We start from the raw sequence: 19,375 nt of genomic DNA on the forward strand, positions 1-19,375 counted from the left end.
GCATCTCCACAGACGAATCAACATAAGAGATCATATATTGCTCTATATGATCTTCTTTTTTCCTCAGTTTGTATACAACCGTTGAACTTAAGAAGATTGATATAAGGTAATACTGATATTTCTTACCAAGAATTTGACTCAGCATATAATCATTAATTGCTTGCTTAAACCGTGAGTTTTATTTTATAATTTATATTTACTAGGTTTGTTATCAATTGATTGGATATCTTACGAATACACTAATTTTCTTAGTAGATTCGCCCTCTATATGTCACCCTGAGTTTTCTTGCTCCACATCCTAAGTTATTGACCTATCAAATATTATCTATTTATTTATTTATGATGTCACATTTTTTATGCTCTTATTTTGAAAGTTTTTATTTTTATTTATGTTTTTAGCCCCTGAGGCAGCCGTGTGTAAACGGCGAAACTCGGCCAGAGTCGGGCTACCTTTGTGTCTCCACTTCAATAAAGGATTTAATTTTTTAGACTACAGGCATCTATTTTCTTCTTTTGATCCCTTGGTGTAAGACTTCGGACTGGTGAGCGACAACCCTCTGGCACTTGACCTCAGACTCCTTCTGGACCATCGTCTCCAAGGGCCCACCTAAGTCCCACTGGAAGCCCGCGGTCCCCCCAGGAGGAGCCTGTAGGGACGCGGACCGCTGTGACTTAGGTGGACCATTGAGAGGTCAAGGAGTCGAGAGTTCGGAGCAAGGGCTAACTGGAGCTTCACCCCTGGAAGCCCGCGGTCCCCCCGGGAGGAGCCCGGCGGCAATTTCATTATGAATAGCCTGGTGGAACACTTAAAGATCCCACAAGTTCATCTTCCAGCTCCTTTGGTCATTTCCTCGATCCAAGAACGTGTGACACACACCACGGTTCCTGTCCAGTTGAGGGTTGGGATCCTTCATCGGGAGCAGATGCCATTCTATGTTTTGGAGTATTCCATACAACCGCTCGTCCTGGGCCTTCCCTGGCTTCAGGAGCACGCTCCTCAGTTCAACTGGAAGACCTTGCAGCTATCTCGCTGGGGGCCGAATTGTCATGGCAATTGCCTCCAATCAGTGACAACAGTTTCCTGTTCCATTGCCTCTACCAGTCTTCAGGGCCTGCCGGCCTCCTATACCTCATAAACGGACATTTTCTCAAAGCAAAAGGCCGAGATACTTCCACCTCATCGATCGTTTGATTGCGCCATCAACCTCCTCCCTTGCACTGAGCCTCCTCGGGGGCACACCAATGCCCTCTCACCTGCGGAGACGCAGGCCATGACGGAGTACATCAAAGAGAACCTGGAGAGGGGCTTCATTTGGAAGTCAACGTCCCCAGCAGGGGCCGGGTTCTTCTTTGTCAGAAAGAAGGACGGAAGCCTTCGCCCTTGCATTGACTACCGGGGCCTGAATGCTATAACAGTCAAGGATCGTTACTCCTTGCCCCTCATCTCCGAGCTCTTCGATCGGCTGCAAGGTGCGAGGATCTTCTCCAAGTTGGATCTCTGAGGGGCTTACAACCTGATCCGTATCAAGGAGGGTGATGAATGGAAGACGGCCTTCAACAACCGAGACGGCCATTATGAGTATTTAGTGATATCGTTCAGGCTCTGTAATGCTCCAGCGGTGTTCCAGAACACCATGGACCTCTTGTATCAATGTGTGGTCATGTACCTGGATGACATTTTGATATTCTCGGACTCTCTGGCCACTCACCATCAGCACGTCGTCCAAGTATTGCAACGCCTCCGAGAACACAGACTGTATGCGGAACTTGAAAAGTGCCTTTTTGAGCAGGAGTTCCTTCCCTTTCTGGGGTACATCGTCTCCAGCAAGGGATTCCGGATGGACCCCCAGAAGCTGAAGGCCATTCGGGAATGGCCGCAGCCGTCCGGACTAAAGGCACTTCAATGGTTCCTGGGTTTCGCTAATTATTACCGATCATTCATACCTCATTATGCGTCCATTGTTGCCCCGATGACAGCCCTGACCAGGAAAGGCACGGATCCAAAGAACTGGCCTCCAGGAGCGGAGGCCGCCTTTCATCGCCTCAAGGAGGCGTTCCTGCAACAACCGTGCCTTCGGCATCCGGATCCGCAACGGCCGTTTGTCATCGAAGTGGACGCGTCCTCAGAAGGCGTAGGGGCCGTTCTGAGCCAGACTTCTGAAAGTCATAAGTTACGCCTGTGTGCCTTCCTCTCCCGCCAGTTCTCTCCGACAGAGCGGAACTACGCCATAGGCGACAAGGAACTCTTAGCTATAAAGGTAGCCTTAGAAGAGTGGCGCCCTTGGCTAGAGGGGGCACAACACCAGTTTACGGTCTACACAGACCATAAAAACCTAGAGTACCTGCATCGGGTACAACAACTCAACCCGCGACAGGCACGTTGGGCCTTATTCTTCATCTGATTCAATTTTATTCTTCGTTACAGGCCTGCCGGGAAGAATGTCAAGGACGACGCCTTATCAGAACGGCCCCTATGCCTTCTGAGGATGCGTCCACTTCTTATCATCGAGCCGTCATGCATTCTCTTGTCCGCCACCACGACCATTCCTCCTGGGAAAACTCTGGTTCCGCTGCACTTGTGGAAACAAGTCCTGGCGTGGGCTCACAATTCCCGCTGCTCCGGTCATCCAGGACAATCCCGGACCTTACAGACCCTGCGCCGATACTACTGGTGGCCGAAGGTCAACAAAGATGTCCGGGCTTACGTAGAGTCCTGCCAGTCATGTGCTCGCCACAAGAGGATCCCCGGTTCAACCCCAGGCTTGCTTCAGCCTTTACCAGCGCCCTCGGAACCATGGACCCATTTGGCGACCGACTTCGTGGTCGATCTGCCATTATCCAGTGGCAACACGGTCATATGGGTGGTCGTCGACCGGTTTAGTAAAATGGCACACTTCGTGCCACTCCCAGGATTGCCGTCTGAACCTCAGTTGACCCAGCTGTTCGTCCAGCACATCTTCAGACTACACGGCCTACCTAGAAGTATTCTTTCAGATCGAGGGCCTCAATTTACTGCCAGGTTTTTGAGGTCCCTCTGCCAGAAGTTTGACGTTACCTTAGACTATACGTCTGCTTACCACCCACAGAGAATGGTCTTGCGGAAAGAACGAACCAAACCTTAAAGCAGTTCCTCCGTATTTATGTCAATAAGAAACAGGATGACTGGGCTAGCCTGCTACCCTGGGCAGAATTTGCACGCAATTCTCATCTCTCCACGGCTACCGGATCCTCGCCATTTCAGATAGTGTATGGGAAGCAGCCACGCCCGCCGCTGCCAGTTTCCATTTCAGTTACGTCCCCGGTAGCCCAACTCTCTGCAGACGAGTTACACTGCCTGTGGATCTCCACATGGCGCACGCTGATCAAAGCCAGTCAGGCGGCAAAAAGGTATGCCGATCAGCGAAAAAACCATATCCGCCCCTCAGGCCAGGCCAAAATGTATGGCTGAGCACAAGGTTCATCTGCCTGAAGCTGCCATCAGTGCGACTGGCCCCGTGATTTATTGGGCCGTTTCCCATCATTCGACAGGTTGGTGCCGTTTCGTATCAACTTCATCTTCCGCCTTCCCTCAAGATACACAACATGTTCCATGTTTCCTCTTGAAGCCTCTGGTGTTATCATGGCCTTCCAGCACGCCTCTGACTCCCCAACCTATTGCCTCCGAAGATGACCTCACCTATTAAGTTTGAGAGGTCTTGGACGTTAGAAAGCATAGGAAGAAATGGGAGTACCTGTTAGCGTGGGAGGGGTTCGGCCCCGAAGAAAACATCTGGGAGCTGTTGGCCAACATCTTAGACCGGGGCTTGCTTGAGCAATTCCACAGAGATCATCCGTCTAAGCCCAGGCCTCCGGGGAGGCGCCCTAAAGGGGGGGGGGGGGCTACTGTTGTGTTCCGCGGCCGTGGAAGGCCACGACTGCGTCCCCCTATCTTGCCCGCGACAGCAACCCACCATGGGAGCTCCGGGGGAAGTCCCTGATCCTGTGCCCATCGCTCTGGCACAGTCCCAGAGATGGTCGCCGGGTGAGGAGCCGTCCCTGCTCCGCGGAGGAAATCCAAGATGGTCACCGCCATCTTTAGGCGCGAGGCCGCGCCTCCTCATCAGATTTAAAGGGACCTGATCCCTTTAACTACCCACAGCTGTTCCCTATGAGCCAGAGCAGAGGAAGTATAAAAGGAGTCTTCCTCTGCTCATTCCTTGACTTGGCAACATCCCACGTAGTCAGGTCTGCTTGCTTCGGTGAGTTCTTGTACTTCGGATCTTTGTTCCTGTCTCGTCTTGGTGTTCCTGGTTCCTGACTTCAGACTGGCAAGCGATGATTCCTGGTCTGTGACGTTGGACAGGCAAGCAGTGATCCCTTGGTGTAAGACCTTGGACTGGTGAGCGACGACCCTCTGGCACTTGACCTCGGACTCCTTCTGGACCATTGTCTCCAAGGGCCCACCTAAGTCCCAGCGGCCCGGCTCCCTAGGGCCTCCTCTTGGGGGGACTGCGGGCTTCCAGGGGTGAAGCTCCAGTTAGCCCTTACTCCGAACTCTCGACTCCTTGACCTCTCAAAGGTCCACCTAAGTCCCAGTGGTCCGGGTCCCTACGGGCTCCTCCTGAGGGGACCGCGGACTTCCAGTGGTGAAGACTCCATTCCTCTCCTTGACGTCACGACTCTTCGTCTGCTTCCACAAGTCGCCTCAGTCTCCAGTGCCGAGGGTCAGCTGCTCGTATCTTCTGCTCTGCCTCGCCATCCGACAGGAGAACCTACAGATCCACTTCCTCAGGTATATCATCCTCCCGTCGGTCCAAGGATTCACAACCTGAGCATAACACAATTGATGCAGTTCCTGGGCGGTCGACTGAGCCACAGGGGAAGGAATGGATAGTGGAAGCAGAAGCGGTGGCAGAGGCTGACGTCCGTAAACCACTTGGAACAGGGATGAGCCGGTGGATGCGGACTGATGAGCTGCCCAGGGAAGAAGGTCAGCCCACTCCTTCCTGACTTCGGATTGGCTAGTGGTATGCCCGTTGAAATTGTATCAAGGTCCTATTGATTCTCTCTGTTTGTGCATTGGCTTGGGGGTGATAAGCCGAAGTGAAATCCAAAGAGATGTCAAACTTTTTGCAGAGAGTTCTCCAAAACCGAGCAGTAAATTAGACTCCATGGTCCGAGAGGATATGTTTAGGAAGCCTGTGGAGACGGAACCCTTTGCAGTAGAAGAGGACCAGAAGGCTCATCTGCATACTGCTCCCAGCATCCCTCGGGAGAGGAGTCCAGAGGTCACCGCGAGCGATCCAGGGATTGAATTCCACAGCCCCAGCTTCCAAAGGCCCCGCACCCTTTGCAGTAGAAGAGGACCGGAAGGCTCATCTGCATACTGCTCCCAGCATCCCCCGGGAGAGGAGTCCAGAGGTCACCGTGAGCGTTCCAGGGGTTGAATTCCACAGCCCCAGCTTCCCCTTTGCAGGGTTAATAGGTCTGAGAAGCCAGGTGTACACTTTTTGTTTCAGGCCCTGCAGAAATTTCTGTACACAGATCCTTCTCCACGAAAGTGCATAATGGTAGCTTTATTTCTCCACTAATTGTGTGGGCTTTGGCACAATTCACATGAAAAGGTATGTTCACAACTGCTTGATGCTGCCAGTCTTTACTCAAGATGTTTTTAAGGTTTGGCGTATACTGACCATGGTGACTGAGATACTGTCTTTGTGGAAGAAGCTTCAACAGGGGGCACCTGAGCAAGTACAGTCCAAAGCATGAATAGGCCAAGTCCAGGATGTAGACTGAAAAAGTGTCGTCGGGCAAGCTGGAGTCAGGTCCGGTGGCAATCTAGAAGCAGTGGCAAGCAAGGCTGAGGTCTGGACGAGGAGAGAGTCAAGAGCGTAGTCAAACAATGCAGAGGTCGGGGCTTGGAAAGAGGCAATGGAGAAGTCAGGTAATGCAGAGGTCTGGGCTTGGAGAGAGGCGATAGATTAGTCAGGCAATGCAGAGGTCTGGGCTTGGAGAGAGTCAACGGTGTGCTCAGGCAATGCAGAGCTCCGGGCTTGGATAGAGTCAATGGCGTGGTCAGGCAAAGCAGAGGTCGTAATCCGAGAAGGCAATCTGAGAGTAGATTAGGAATCAGGAACACAGGAATGAGGAAACCAGGAACAGGAGTCAGCAAGGATCAGGAACCAGGAACGAAGGAGAATCACCAGGAGGCAACGAGTACACGACCAGCATGGAGACCTGTTGCAAAGGCAATCCTTAGGAGCGGAGCCCGGCCTTACGTACCGGAGCTCCACTGACGTCATCATCCAGGGCCGCGGCTAGGTTCCCGCCATGGGCCTTACTTAAGACTCAATGATGCGCATGCGCGTGCCTAGGGAGGGGCATGGCGCTGAGTGGCGGTATCTCTCCACGAGCCACGCGGAGAAGCCCAACGCGGAGCACAGGGATCTGCAGCTGAGCCAGAGGCACCGGGGGCGGCCTGAGGACGGAGCCACCAGGGACGAGGAACCAGGCACTGGATTCGTCTGCTGCGGTGGGTCTGCTGCCGCTGGCACGCGCAACATATAAATGGTACACAGGATAAAAGATAGCATTGGTACTGCTGAATTTAACCCCAATTTATAATAGAATCCAAGTTTTAGGCAAATTACAGGTACATGAAGTAGGACACTGCCCTAGAGGAATTACAATCTAAGTGTCCTATTTACTAATCATTTTTCTCATAGACCCCAAATAGGAGGAAACCTTTAGTAAACAAATCTCTTAAGTTTGTACTTGAGGTAAGAAAGGTTGAAGTAGTCTGAGCAACTGAACATCACCTTCCCTCCATCCTTTTCATGAGCAACTCACACACAGAAACCACCTGGAGAGACTTGACACTCCCAACTTTTTTTTTTCCCCCACCCCAACTCCCACAAGCAATTCACACTCACCCCCCTGACTGACACTCTTTCTTCCTCCTGTCTAACAGCAAATGCCTGCTTCCCCCTCCCTCAGCATCTGCTCCTTCACTTTACAAAAATGTACTTTTGCCTGCCTCCCACTCTCCACCACTATCTGCTGCTTCTCCCTTTTTTCATTACATTTCCTTTTTCTTTCCCCTTTCTCTCTGTGACCCCTTCCCTCTCTGCTGTATCCCCCCTTCTTTCTTTTCTCCCTCCCTTGTGCCTCTTCTGTGTCTCCCTTCCCTCCACTATATTCCCATGTCTCCCCTGCTTCCTTCTATGCCCCCCTATCTCTCCCCTCTCCCTTCCCACAACCTTTCGCCTTTGTGCATCTCCAGCCTCTTCTATGCCCTCTTTTACCCTCTGTCTCTCTCGCATTTCTGTCCCTATTCCTTCTTCGTGCCTTACTTCAACAGTTCTTGGATTTCCTCCCATTTGGGAGGGCAGTGCCGTGTCCTGCTTCCTCTCTCCATAGGAGGCACAGTACCTCTCTCTACTGTCTGTGAGGTGCCAACCCCGCCCTGTCTCCCTCCCTCAAACTAGGAAATGCTGCTGAGGAAAGGAGGGGGCTGTCTGACAATAAGTCTGTTGTATTAACTGGACTTTCAGTGTCCGGTTCTAACTGGGATCACTGTGGATTGGTGGAGTGCAGGGGATGGCCCTCAAAAACGGGAGTCTACCATTGGATGCTGGAGACTTTTGACAGCTCTGCTGGCTATGGTGAAGTGCAACTATAAAATAAAGCGATATCATTTCTTTCTTCTGGTCCGATGTAATAAAATATAGTTTTACTTGCAGTTGTGCAAAAACTATACGCCTGATGCAGCAAGTTCTGTGCACCATCCTTGCGTGGAAATTGATGGTAGTAGCATTTACCCTCAATGTGCTGGCTTAACTCGTTTTCTTGGGGCTGGAAATTTTATTTCTGGTCTGATGGAGTTAACATTTCCAGCGCTAGTATTAGTCTATGGGCAGAAGCAGGATTTCTGATGCTAGGTCCTGTAGTCAGAATTCACGTATAAAAACATGCTTTGCTCACAATATGATTTATGTGCAATGTGCACAAAAAATGGAGACTAGATTTGGCAGCTTTCTGAACCGGATGGAGATTTTAGAATTGTGAATACCACACGGAGCTAGTTTAGCTATTTTAAAACAATGTAGCCAAAAATTCAGTAACTTTTCACAGCACTAAAATTGATATCAGGTTCCCTGCTTACTGAGCATGTCTGGAAGCAGAAATTGAGTGTTTGTGCATGGCCCTTCCCCTTTTGTTTCTTCCTGATGATGTATCCATTCCCAACGACCAATCATACGTGGGAAGGTGCTGGAGTCGCAGGGCTTGCATGGGTCAGAGCCAATGAGAAAACATCGTGGAGAGTGAACTGAAAGCAAGCTTAGTCACAGGAAGGGAAGGGGGTGAGTCCGAGGAAACTCCTGTGTCCTCAGCATTACGGAGGTGGGAGAGTGAGTTACTGTATATACAAAGAAGAGCAGCAGGATGCATACCTGTGCAACCAGTCTGGTACTGGCAGCTTAGGGGTGAGCTCGGAGACGGACAGCGGACGCACAGTGGACGCAGCCAGTGAGTGTCTGAGAACGAGAGACCAGAGAGAGGGAGGCCGCTGCAGGCTGGGAAAATCTGCTTGGGAGGGCGTGGAAGTACTGCTGAGTGAGTACATGTGTAACTGCAGGAAAGTGTGTGTATGTGTGACAGAGACACCCCTTGCCAATTTTAACGAAACTAGATCTCAAAGGTTCCCAGCTTTGCTGGTTCTATCATCTTTTTATCCCAACTATTTCCAACCTTTTTGAAATGATGTGCCAAGATGAGGATAGGCAAATTACAAACCGGTCAGGTTCATAGTGAATATGAATGAGATGCATTTGCTTGCAGTGGAGGCAATGCATCCATCCAAATAAATCTCATGTACTATCACATCTAGTTACAGATCTGTGTGTCATTGACACTTAATCATCAATAATAGCCCTAATTACATTTTTGCATTGTTCTCAACGATCTCATTTTCACCCCCTACACCCATCCCCCATCAATCTCACACTCTTAATTTCTCCCCTTCTTTGTCCCCAGCAGTCTCTCTGTCACATCCCCAACCCCAGCAGCCTTGCACTCACTGGTAGCTATCCCCTTTTCTCTGATCCTCTGCTGGCCTGGTCCTCTAGCAAACATTACTAGAACTGCTCGAATAAGCAGACCAGGATCCTTACAGTGCCTTCTTTCCTTTCCTTGCTGACACTGATCCTCCCTAACTGGAGTCCTGCTGATAATGATATTTTATTGCACCAAGGTCAGATGCAGCTAATCTTCCCACTTGCAGCACAGACTCCTCTGGTTCTTCAGTCAGCTTCAGGCCTTGTATGCTGAGGCTGTTGCCTGGCACCCTTCTGTATGACTCTCCACTACCTGCCTCTGCCTCTAGCACATTGTTCTTGCAAGGCCACCAATCCGTTAGTTATAGGTGGCAGGCAGAGAAAAGGCAGAAGGCTGAGATAGCCGTGATCATTAGCAGCAGCAGGCATCTTGCGCTCTGTGGTCATTCTGCGCTGTGCTGCCACAGTTGTGCCATTGAAAATGATCTTGTGTGCCACATGTGGCCAACTCTTGTTTTATCCAATCTGGAGATTTATTACCTTGAATCGAGTAACAGTGTTCATGTAGGAGTTGACAGCACTGGATGCTGGTTTTTATTAAATTCTGAGTGTGGGAAATTGCATTTGAGCATAAACTTTAAATCTATCATCCATTATTTGTTGCAACAATTACCTGCAGGAATAAAACATGTATTGTTTTACCATTCCAGGTATGCTTATATTTCATTCAATTTAAGTTTGTGGAAGGGTAATCACACTTATGTATAGCCAGCTCTCTGCCAGGTTTCAGAAGCAAAAACATTCTAAGATATAACAGAGAACATAAGAACATGCCATACTGAGTCAGACCAAGGGTCCATCAAGCCCAGCATCCTGTTTCCAACAGTGGCCAATCCAGGCCATAAGAACCTGGCAAGTACCCAAAATCTAAGTCTATTCCATGTTACAGTTGCTAGTAATAGCAGTGGCTATTTTCTAAGTCAACTTAATAGAAGGTAATGGACTTCTCCTCCAAGAACTTATCCAATCCTTTTTTAAACACAGCTATACTAACTGCACTAACCACATCCTCTGGCAACAAATTCCAGAGTTTAATTGTGCGTTGAGTAAAAAGAACTTTCTCCGATTAGTTTTAAATGTGCCACATGCTAACTTCATGCAGTGCCCCCTTGTCTTTCTATTAGCCAAAAGAGTAAAGAACCGATTCACATCTACCCATTCTAGACCTCTCATGATTTTAAACACCTCTATCATATCCCCCCTCAGCCGTCTCTTCTCCAAGCTGAAAAGTCCTAACCTCTTTAGTCTTTCCTCATAGGGGAGCTGTTCCATTCCACTTATCATTTTGGTAGCCCTTCTCTGTATCTTCTCCATCGCAATTATATCTTTTTTGAGATGCGGCGACCAGAATTATACACAGTATTCAAGGTGCCATCTCACAATGGAGCGATACAGAGGCAGCATTATGACATTTTCCGTTTTATTCACCATTCCCTTTCTAATAATTCCCAACATTCTGTTTGCTTTTTGACTGCCGCAGCACACTGAACCGATAATTTCAATGTGTTATCCACTATGACGCCTAGATCTCTTTCTTGGGTTGTAGCACCTAATATGGAACCTAACATTGTGTAACTATAGCATGGGTTATTTTTCCCTATATGCATCACCTTGCACTTATCCACATTAAATTTCATCTGCCATTTTGATGGCCAATTTTCCAGTCTCACAAGGTCTTCCTGCAATTTATCACAATCTGCTTGTGATTTAACAATCTGAACAATTTTGTATCATCTGCAAATTTGATTATCTCACTCATTATATTTCTTTCCAGATCATTTATAAATATATTGAAAAGTAAGAGTCCCAATACAGATCCCTGAGGCACTCCACTGCCCACTCCCATCCATTGAGAAAATTGTCCATTTAATCCTACTCTCTGTTTCCTGTCTTTCAGCTAATTTGCAATCCACGAAAGGACATCGCCACCTATCCCATGACTTTTTACTTTTCCTAGAAGCCTCTCATGAGGAACTTTGTCAAACGCCTTCTGAAAATCCAAGTATACTATATCTACCGGTTCACCTTTATCCACATGTTTATTAACTCCTTCAAAAAAGTGAAGCAGATTTGTGAGGCAAGACTTGCCTTGGGTAAAGCCATGCTGACTTTGTTCCATTAAACCATGTCTTTCTATATGTTCTGTGATTTTGATGTTTAGAACACTTTCCACTATTTTTTCCTGGCACTGAAGTCAGGCTAACCGGTCTGTAGTTTCCCGGATCGCCTCTGGAGCCCTTTTTAAATATTGGGGTTACATTAGCTATCCTCCAGTCTTCAGGTACAATGGATGATTTTAATGATAGGTTACAAATTTTTACTAATAGGTCTGAAATTTCATTTTTTAGTTCCTTCAAAACTCAGGGGTGTATACCATCCGGTCCAGGTGATTTACTACTCTCCAGTCTGCCCAGCAATTTCTTATGCTCTGTGCAGGTTACCCCCTTTGCCTTATGTTAAGGGTGGTAATATTCACAATCAAAACAAGCAATTGCTAAACCTCTAACAAACATTTCAGGGTGAGCAGTCTTCTTGAAAATTCAGACAATGTCACTTGGAACGTGCTTTACTTTTGGACTTGGCCATAGAAGCAGTCCTGTGCTTTTTCCCAAATGTCTGTGTATCAGTACCCAGGACTGTAAAAGTTGGGACCCAGCATTGGCTGTCACATACATCCAATTCCCCTCCCACCCCCCCTTGCCATCAAAGTGGAGAGCAATGTTGCAGTTGCATCAAAAGCATCACAGATAATTAGTTAAGGGTAGTTCAGAAATTCACAGGATGTTTTCAAAACTATAAGTCCCCATAATAAAGAAGAGGCAGAAGAGGTCAATTTCTGTCTTTGAAACAGTTGCAGGACCTCCCTTGAATTCTTTGAAGATTTGGCTCCAAGAAGCTGAGTGCAAGGCTCAGGCAGGGAGGGGGAGAGGCAGGGGCCATTGAGTTCTGCCTTCCAGAAGTAGAAGTGATCAATGTGTGATTGACTCACTGCCATCTATCATCATAATTATCAGCAGTATTATGTAAAGCTTATTCTATGCTTATGGCCAGGGACACAAGAACACTTAGACTCAGTAAAAGTATAATGTATTTTTATTAATCAATATAAGTGTTCTCGGGAGATGCTGGGTACTGGGTGCCCTTAGTCTTACAAACTGACCAGCATCTCCTCGTATACAGGAAGTGATCCTTCTTTTATAGATAACATACAATATTGTGGAAGCTTCTAGACTTGCGTGACTGCCCAAAGAATCATTTACATAAATTGTGATGTCAAATGCATGCTTAAATCATCCCTAACTATCCCTGATTGGCTTCCCAGGATGTGTAGCCCATTTCCCATGACTTTCTTTGTTCTGTTAAACTATTACTGATAAAGGCAATCAACACGTCTGTAACTGTGTGGATTACAAACTTCTGAGAATAATGCCTGAAGCTCCCCTGTGGTTTCTTCTTTTGTGACTCTATGAATTGACATCACCTGTCTGGTGCCAGCTTGCCTGCTTCTACAGATATCCAGGGACATTCTGTAAGTCACTTAGTCCATTCAGCCCAGGCAGGCCAAAGACACGCAGAGGCTTCTGGGGATTTCCTTCTCCATGTTGGTTTTCTGTTCAGGCATACTTCTCATTTAACATGGCATTATCCTTCCCCACCCCTTTCTTTGATCCAGCTCTGTCTCTGATTACACCCAGAAGAAAACTGTGTGATGGCATCCTGGACCGGAAGGAGAGTCTCCCTCTAATTATAATGTGGGAGAATTTATTACCCATCCCCACCACTCTTTCCACATAAGCAGAGAAAAGTGATTGCAGGAAAGGCATGCCCTGTGCAATTAGATTTAAGGTTGCCATTTGTGTGACTGCACCTAGGAGGAAACATATAGGTAGGTAGTGCCAAAAATAGCATTAACTGGCTATATAAGAAAACCCAATCCTTTTTTTGTCCAGCTTAGTCTGTGTGCACAGAGATTTTGAGACAGCTGATTTTTTGTTTATTAACTTTTTATTTTTGCAATGTCAGAACATACACAAAGCACTAGCAAACAATACATCACATGTTTACAAACCAAAGTAGCATATATCATCCCTGCAATGTACAGTATCTCCTATTTTGAATTAAAGAACTTCCAGTATGGTTCTCATATCTTATCGTATAACACCACATTATTTCGTAATATAAAGGTTAATTTCTCAATAAATGCCACAGAATGGACCGGAGTTCTCCAGTCCTCCAGAGTTGGTACTGACTTCCATTTCCAGGCTATAACAAAATGAGCAGCATGCAGCATGTGCTGAATTAGCAATTTTTTATATTTACCAAATCTCTGATTTCCCCATAACCCCAGGAGGCATAGCCCCGGATTCACAGATAGAGAGCAACAAGCAATCTGCCCAATAAGCTGCCACACTTTCAGCCAGAAGGCAGATATGAGAGGACATCCCCACCATACATGTAAGTAGGATCCTGGCCGACCACAGCCATGCCAGTATAATGAAGAGGCAGAAGCAGAAAACCTAGGAAAAAAATAACAGAAATCTGTAAGTACACATGATCGATCAAACCAATAGTTCTGCTCTTTTAGCACTAAGAGAAGATTTATGTGCTCTGCACCAGATTCCTCTCCACTCTTTCGAGCCAGTTTGGATCCCCAAATCAGTTGCCCACTGCTTCTCCATTTTCAAGGTGGGTTCCTTATCCGACCAAGACTGATTGATTGCTCAATACAAGATTGAGCTTGTTTTCCTCCGAGCAAAACCCTTTGTAAAGGCAAGTTCCAGTAACATGGGAGAGGACCAACGCTATCCCTCATTCTCCCTCCTAGCTAGTTCCTGCTTCAGAAACTCATGGTAGGATTGGGTAAGATCAGTGATTTCAAATTCATCCTTTAGCTCAGAAAAGGACAGCAGCCTGTCCCCTTCGTAAAGATGACCCAATCAACGTAAGTCAGCATCCCACCAGTGTTTAGCAGCCAGGCTAAATGAGTGGATTGTTAAAGCAGGATTTTTCCAGAGAGGAAAAGGGGCCCCATGCCTGTAATACCCATAATACTCAATCCGTTGCACATTGCTTGCCATGTCTTGACAGCACAGGCTATGAAGGGAGAAGTACATGCTTTCCTGCCACCCAGTGTTATAGGAGTCAAAGAGAGCAATGACATGAAGTCTACCCCCTCTGCCAAATGTCTCTCAGTAGCAAGCCTACTGCCCAAAAATATGCCTGAAGGTTAGGAAGAGCCATCCCCTCCCATTCCTTGAGCCTGAACAGAGTACAAAGACTGACCCTTGCAGCCCTCCCCTCCCAAAGAAAATCCAGAATTGCACTATTTATAGAAGAAAAGAAACCACATGGAAGAAAATACAGAACATGTTGACAGAAATAGTATAACCGGGGCAGAATATTCATTTTTACCGCATTAATCCTCCCTTCCAAGGAAAGATAACATCCCCGCCAGTCTTTTAAGTCCTGCTTGATTTTGATAACTACTGGGGCATAATTCAGCCAATATAAATTGTCCAAATTATTGGATACATAAATACCCAAGTATTTGATAAATGCCATTACCCGTTTGAAAGGAGAAAAGCAACCCAAAATATTCTCCTGTTTATAGTTACCAATAGGAAAAGTCACTGATTTATGGTAATTGCTTTACAGCCTGCCACAGGTCCAAAAAGTGCCAATTCCGCCAGCAGCACTGGGCCTTCCCTTCCCAGGTTAGCTGAGAATAAGAGAACATCATTGGCATAGAGCGATATCAAATGCTGACGGTCACCTATCTGGAAACATAGAAACATAGAAATGACGGCAGAAGAAGACCAAACGGCCCATCCAGTCTGCCCAGCAAGTTTCGCACTTTTTTTTTTTCTCATACTTATCTGTTACTCTTGGCTCTTAGTAACCTTTTGGTTCTATTTCCCTTCCACCCCCACCATTAATGTAGAGAGCAGTGTTGGAACTGCATCTAAGTGAAATATCTAGCTTAATTAGTTAGGGGTAGTAACCGCCGCAATAAGCAAGCTACACCCATGCTTATTTGTTTACCCAGACTGTAATTCAGTCCTTGTTGGTTGTTGTCTGTATATAGATCCACATTTCTTCATTCCCTCTGCCGTTGAAGCAGTTATGCTGGATATGCATTGAAAGTGAAGTATCAGACTTTCTCCCCTGCCGTTGAAGCAGAGAGCTATGCTGGATATGCATTGAAAGTGAAGTATCAGGCTTATTTGGTTTGGGGTAGTAACCGCTGTAACAAGCAAGCTACTTCCCACTTTTTTGTGAATGCAAATCCTTTTTTCCACATTTCCTCTTGCCATTGAAGCTTAGAGCAATATTGGAGTTGCATTAACCGTGTGTATGTTTATTGAATAAGGGTATTATCTCCGTCATTCCCGCGAGCCACCCAGTCTTCGTTCACGTCCTCTAGACTTTATGGATCCATGGTGTTTATCCCACGCCCCTTTGAAGTCCTTCACAGTTCTGGTCTTCACCACTTCCTCCAGAAGGGCATTCCAGGCATCCACCACCCTCTCCCTGAAGAAATACTTCCTGACATTGGTTCTGAGTCTTCCTCCCTGGAGCTTCAAATCGTGACCCCTGGTTCTGTTGATTTTTTTCCGACGGAAAAGGTTGTCATTGTCTTTGGATCATTAAAACCTTTCAAGTATCTGAAAGTCTGTATCATGTCACCTCTGCTCCTCCTTTCCTCCAGGGTGTACATATTTAGATTCAGTCATTCGATGAAGACCCTCCACTTTTTTGGTCGCCCTTCTCTGGACCGCCTCCATCTTGTCTCTGTCTCTTTGGAGATATGGTCTCCAGAATTGAACAGAGTACTCCAGGTGAAGCCTCACCAAGGACCTGTACAAGGGGATAATCACTTCCCTTTTCTTCAATTCAGCTTGCTCCCTCAGTTTCACAGCAAGTGGTTCTATAGCCAGATCGAAAAGCAGCGGTGACAACAGACACCCCTGCTGGGTGCCCTTTTCTATAGGGGAAAAAACAGACAGATATCCATAAGTAAGAATTTTAGCCTTCAGACAGGTATATAAGGCCTGTATCTAGCCGCAGCACATCTCAGGAAACCTCAGTTTCTCCAAGATGGCAAATAAAACAGGCCATCGAAGCCGATTAAAGACCTTTTCTGCATCCAGACTGATCACCAGTCTGGGAATCTTATCTCTTTTAGCCAAGGCCATAACGTCAAACAAGCATCTGTTATTATTCACATAGGAGCGACCACTAATAATGCCAGACTGGTCAGGACCGATCAAGGACCCCATACAGCTCTCCAGCCAGATCTGCAAAACCTTGGCTAAGATTTTCACATCAGCGTTCAATAAAGAGATAGTCCTATAGGCTTCTGGCTCATACTTATCCTACCCCGGTTTATGCAACAGCACTATGATAGCATCAAAAAGGCTGCCTATTTGATCCAGATGTGTCTGCAAGTGATCAAAAATGTATTTTAATGGGCCAACCATCTTGGTCAGGAAACTCTTGTAAAATTCAAAAGTCCAGGTCCAGGGTAACCATCTGGACCTGGACTTTTCCTCCTAGGAAGGTGAGAAATTGCATCCTGGAATTCCAGAGTAGCGATGGGGGCCACCAATCTCTCTCTGAGGGAATCAGTCAGGACAGGCATCTGTAATCCATCTAAGTATCCTACGATTGCCTCATCCAATGTAGGCCCGTCCGCTGTGTATAACTGTATAAATAAATTCTTTGAACCGGGCATTGATACTATCATTAGAATATACTAAGGTACCATCTGTCCACTGTATGCCAGAAATTGTCCTCTGCGCCCTACACCATAGCAAGTGGGCAAGCATGGCCTCCGCTTTGTTCCTGAACTCATAAACTTTCTGTCGGGAGTATTGGAATACCCTTTCCACATCCTTCACCTACAAATCTCGGAGAGCTGCCCTGCACTTTTCCAACGCCCTATAGGTGTGATAAGAGCCAGTAAGCTTATGTGCCTTCTTTAACTGCCCAATCTGAGTTTCCAAGGAACGTTTACGTCGAGCCCTATCCTTGCGATGAGAAGCAAAACTAATAATCCGCCCTTGCAATACAGTTTTTAGTGTCTCCCATAATAAGACGAGAAGTAAATTGCTAGAATCATGTATCTCAAAAAAAAATTCCTTCACTGCATCCCGGATCATAACATAAAAAGGCTTTAAATGCAACAGGAAGGCATTCAACCGCCATCCCTTCCCTGCTGCTGGGCCTTCAGTCAAGCATAACGGAACAAAATGGGGTTATGATCAAAGATGACAGCAGGCCAGATATCTGCCAATCCCACCTTTATATGTACAAACGAGTACACAGAAAAAAAAATATCAATCTGACTTTAGGATTGAAAATGAGGTGGAAAACAGGAGTAATCTCTACCGGTTGAGTTTTGCTTCCTCCAAACGTCCACCAAGTCTAGACGTGACATCATGTCCTTTAGGGTATCTGCTATGACCCCGGTCTAACCCCTTGAAGTCCTGTCCAGACCAGGATCCAAGCCAACATTCCAGTTCCCCGCCCCCCCGAAGAATAAGAGGATGAGAAGAAAAAGCTTCTACCAGCCCTAGTAACTGTGAGTAAAAGCCCTTTTGACCCACGTTAAGGCCATAAACATTTGCTAAAGCAAAATGCTCCCCATTTAATGAAAACTCCAAAAAAACAAAATGCCCTTCAGTACCTTTTTGGACCTTATGTACTATAAGGAGCACTGACTTATGGAACAAGATACACACAGATACATACAGAGTATGAAGCATACTCTGCCCGACCCACCCAATCCCTAACCAGCTCAGCGTTCTCCGCATCAGTCAGATGCATCTGCTCCGTTTTCTTCTTGAGATAATCCAAAATACTTCGATGCTTGATTGGGGACACTATATCTCGTACATTGAGGGATAGAATATTGAAAGAAAAATTAGCCATGATGTATAAAAATATGCTGAGCCCAACTCTGCATAGATGGATAAGAGTGACCTCTGTACTCCTGACCATTTTATTTTAAGAACATTCCAACAAACATCATAAGCCCCACAATCCCCCTCCTTCCTCCCCCCTCCCCACATCTCCTTCTATACCCATATACAAAACCATCCCAGTGCCTGTACAAGGCTGCCCAAAGTTTAAGAACATAAGAAATTGCCATGCTGGGTCAGACCAAGGATCCATCAAGCCCAGCATCCTGTTTCCAACAAAGGCCAAAACCAGGCCACAAGAACCTGGCAATTACCCAAACACTAAGAAGATCCCATGCTACTGATGCAATTAATTCTATAACATATACCAATACAAGGGACGTTTGTGTTCTGGTATTGCTTATGTACGGTGGCTATTATTCAAGGACAGCCAACAAAACGAAAAAATAGAAAAACACGAAAAGTCTACATTGAATTTTGGATAATAAAGATTAATAGACGGGGCTACAAAGAAGGACACCCACAAAATTGGCTGTCCTTGAATAATAGCCACCGTACATAAGCAATACCAGAACACAAACGTCCCTTGTATTGGTATATGTTATAGAATTATTATAGAAGGGAAGAGGTTGGTTGATGAACTGATGCAATTAATAGCAGTGGCTATTCCCTAAGTAAAATTGATTAATAGCCATTAATGGACTTCTCCTCCAAGAACTTATCCAAACCTTTTTTGAACCCAGCTACACTAACTGCACTAACCACATCGTCTGGCAACAAATTCCAAAGCTTTATTGTTCGTTGAGTGAAAACGCATTTTCTCTGATTAGTCCTAAATGTGCTACTTGCTAACTTCATGGAATGCCCCTAGTCCTTCTATTATTCGAAAGTGAAAATAACCGAGTCACATCTACTCGTTCAAGACCTCTCATGATCTTAAAGACCTTTATCATATCCCCCCTCAGCCGTCTCTTCTCCAAGCTGAACAGCCCTAACCTCTTCAGCCGTTCCTCATAGGGAAGCTGTTCCATCCCCTTTATCATTTTGGTTGCCCTTCTCTGTACCTTCTCCATAGCATCCATATCTTTTTTGAGATGTGGCGACCAGAATTGTACACAGTATTCAAGGTGTGGTCTCACCATGGAGTGATATAGAGGCATTATGACATTTTCCGTTCTATTAACCATTCCCTTCTTAATAATTCCTAACATTCTATTTGCTTTTTTGACTGCTGCAGCACACTGAGCCGACGACTTCACTGTATTATCCACTATGACGCCTAGATCTCTTTCCTGGGTGGTAGCTCCTAATATGGAACCTAACATCGTGTAACTACAGCAATGGTTATTTTTCCCT

At 46.3% G+C, this 19,375-nt stretch overlaps 1 protein-coding gene across 1 annotated transcript in view; it reads left to right on the plus strand.

The window, feature by feature from the left end:
* The first annotated feature begins 8,261 nt into the window (after nucleotides 1-8,261).
* The window catches only part of RNF170 (ring finger protein 170), a 344,363-nt gene continuing 333,249 nt past the window's right edge, over nucleotides 8,262-19,375 (plus strand). The window contains 1 exon segment of the mRNA XM_029602052.1: nucleotides 8,262-8,595. The gene's annotated coding sequence lies outside the window, so the exon portion shown is untranslated.

The sequence above is a fragment of the Rhinatrema bivittatum genome, chromosome 1 (genome assembly GCF_901001135.1).
Source record: "Rhinatrema bivittatum chromosome 1, aRhiBiv1.1, whole genome shotgun sequence".
NCBI classification, from domain to species: domain Eukaryota; kingdom Metazoa; phylum Chordata; class Amphibia; order Gymnophiona; family Rhinatrematidae; genus Rhinatrema; species Rhinatrema bivittatum.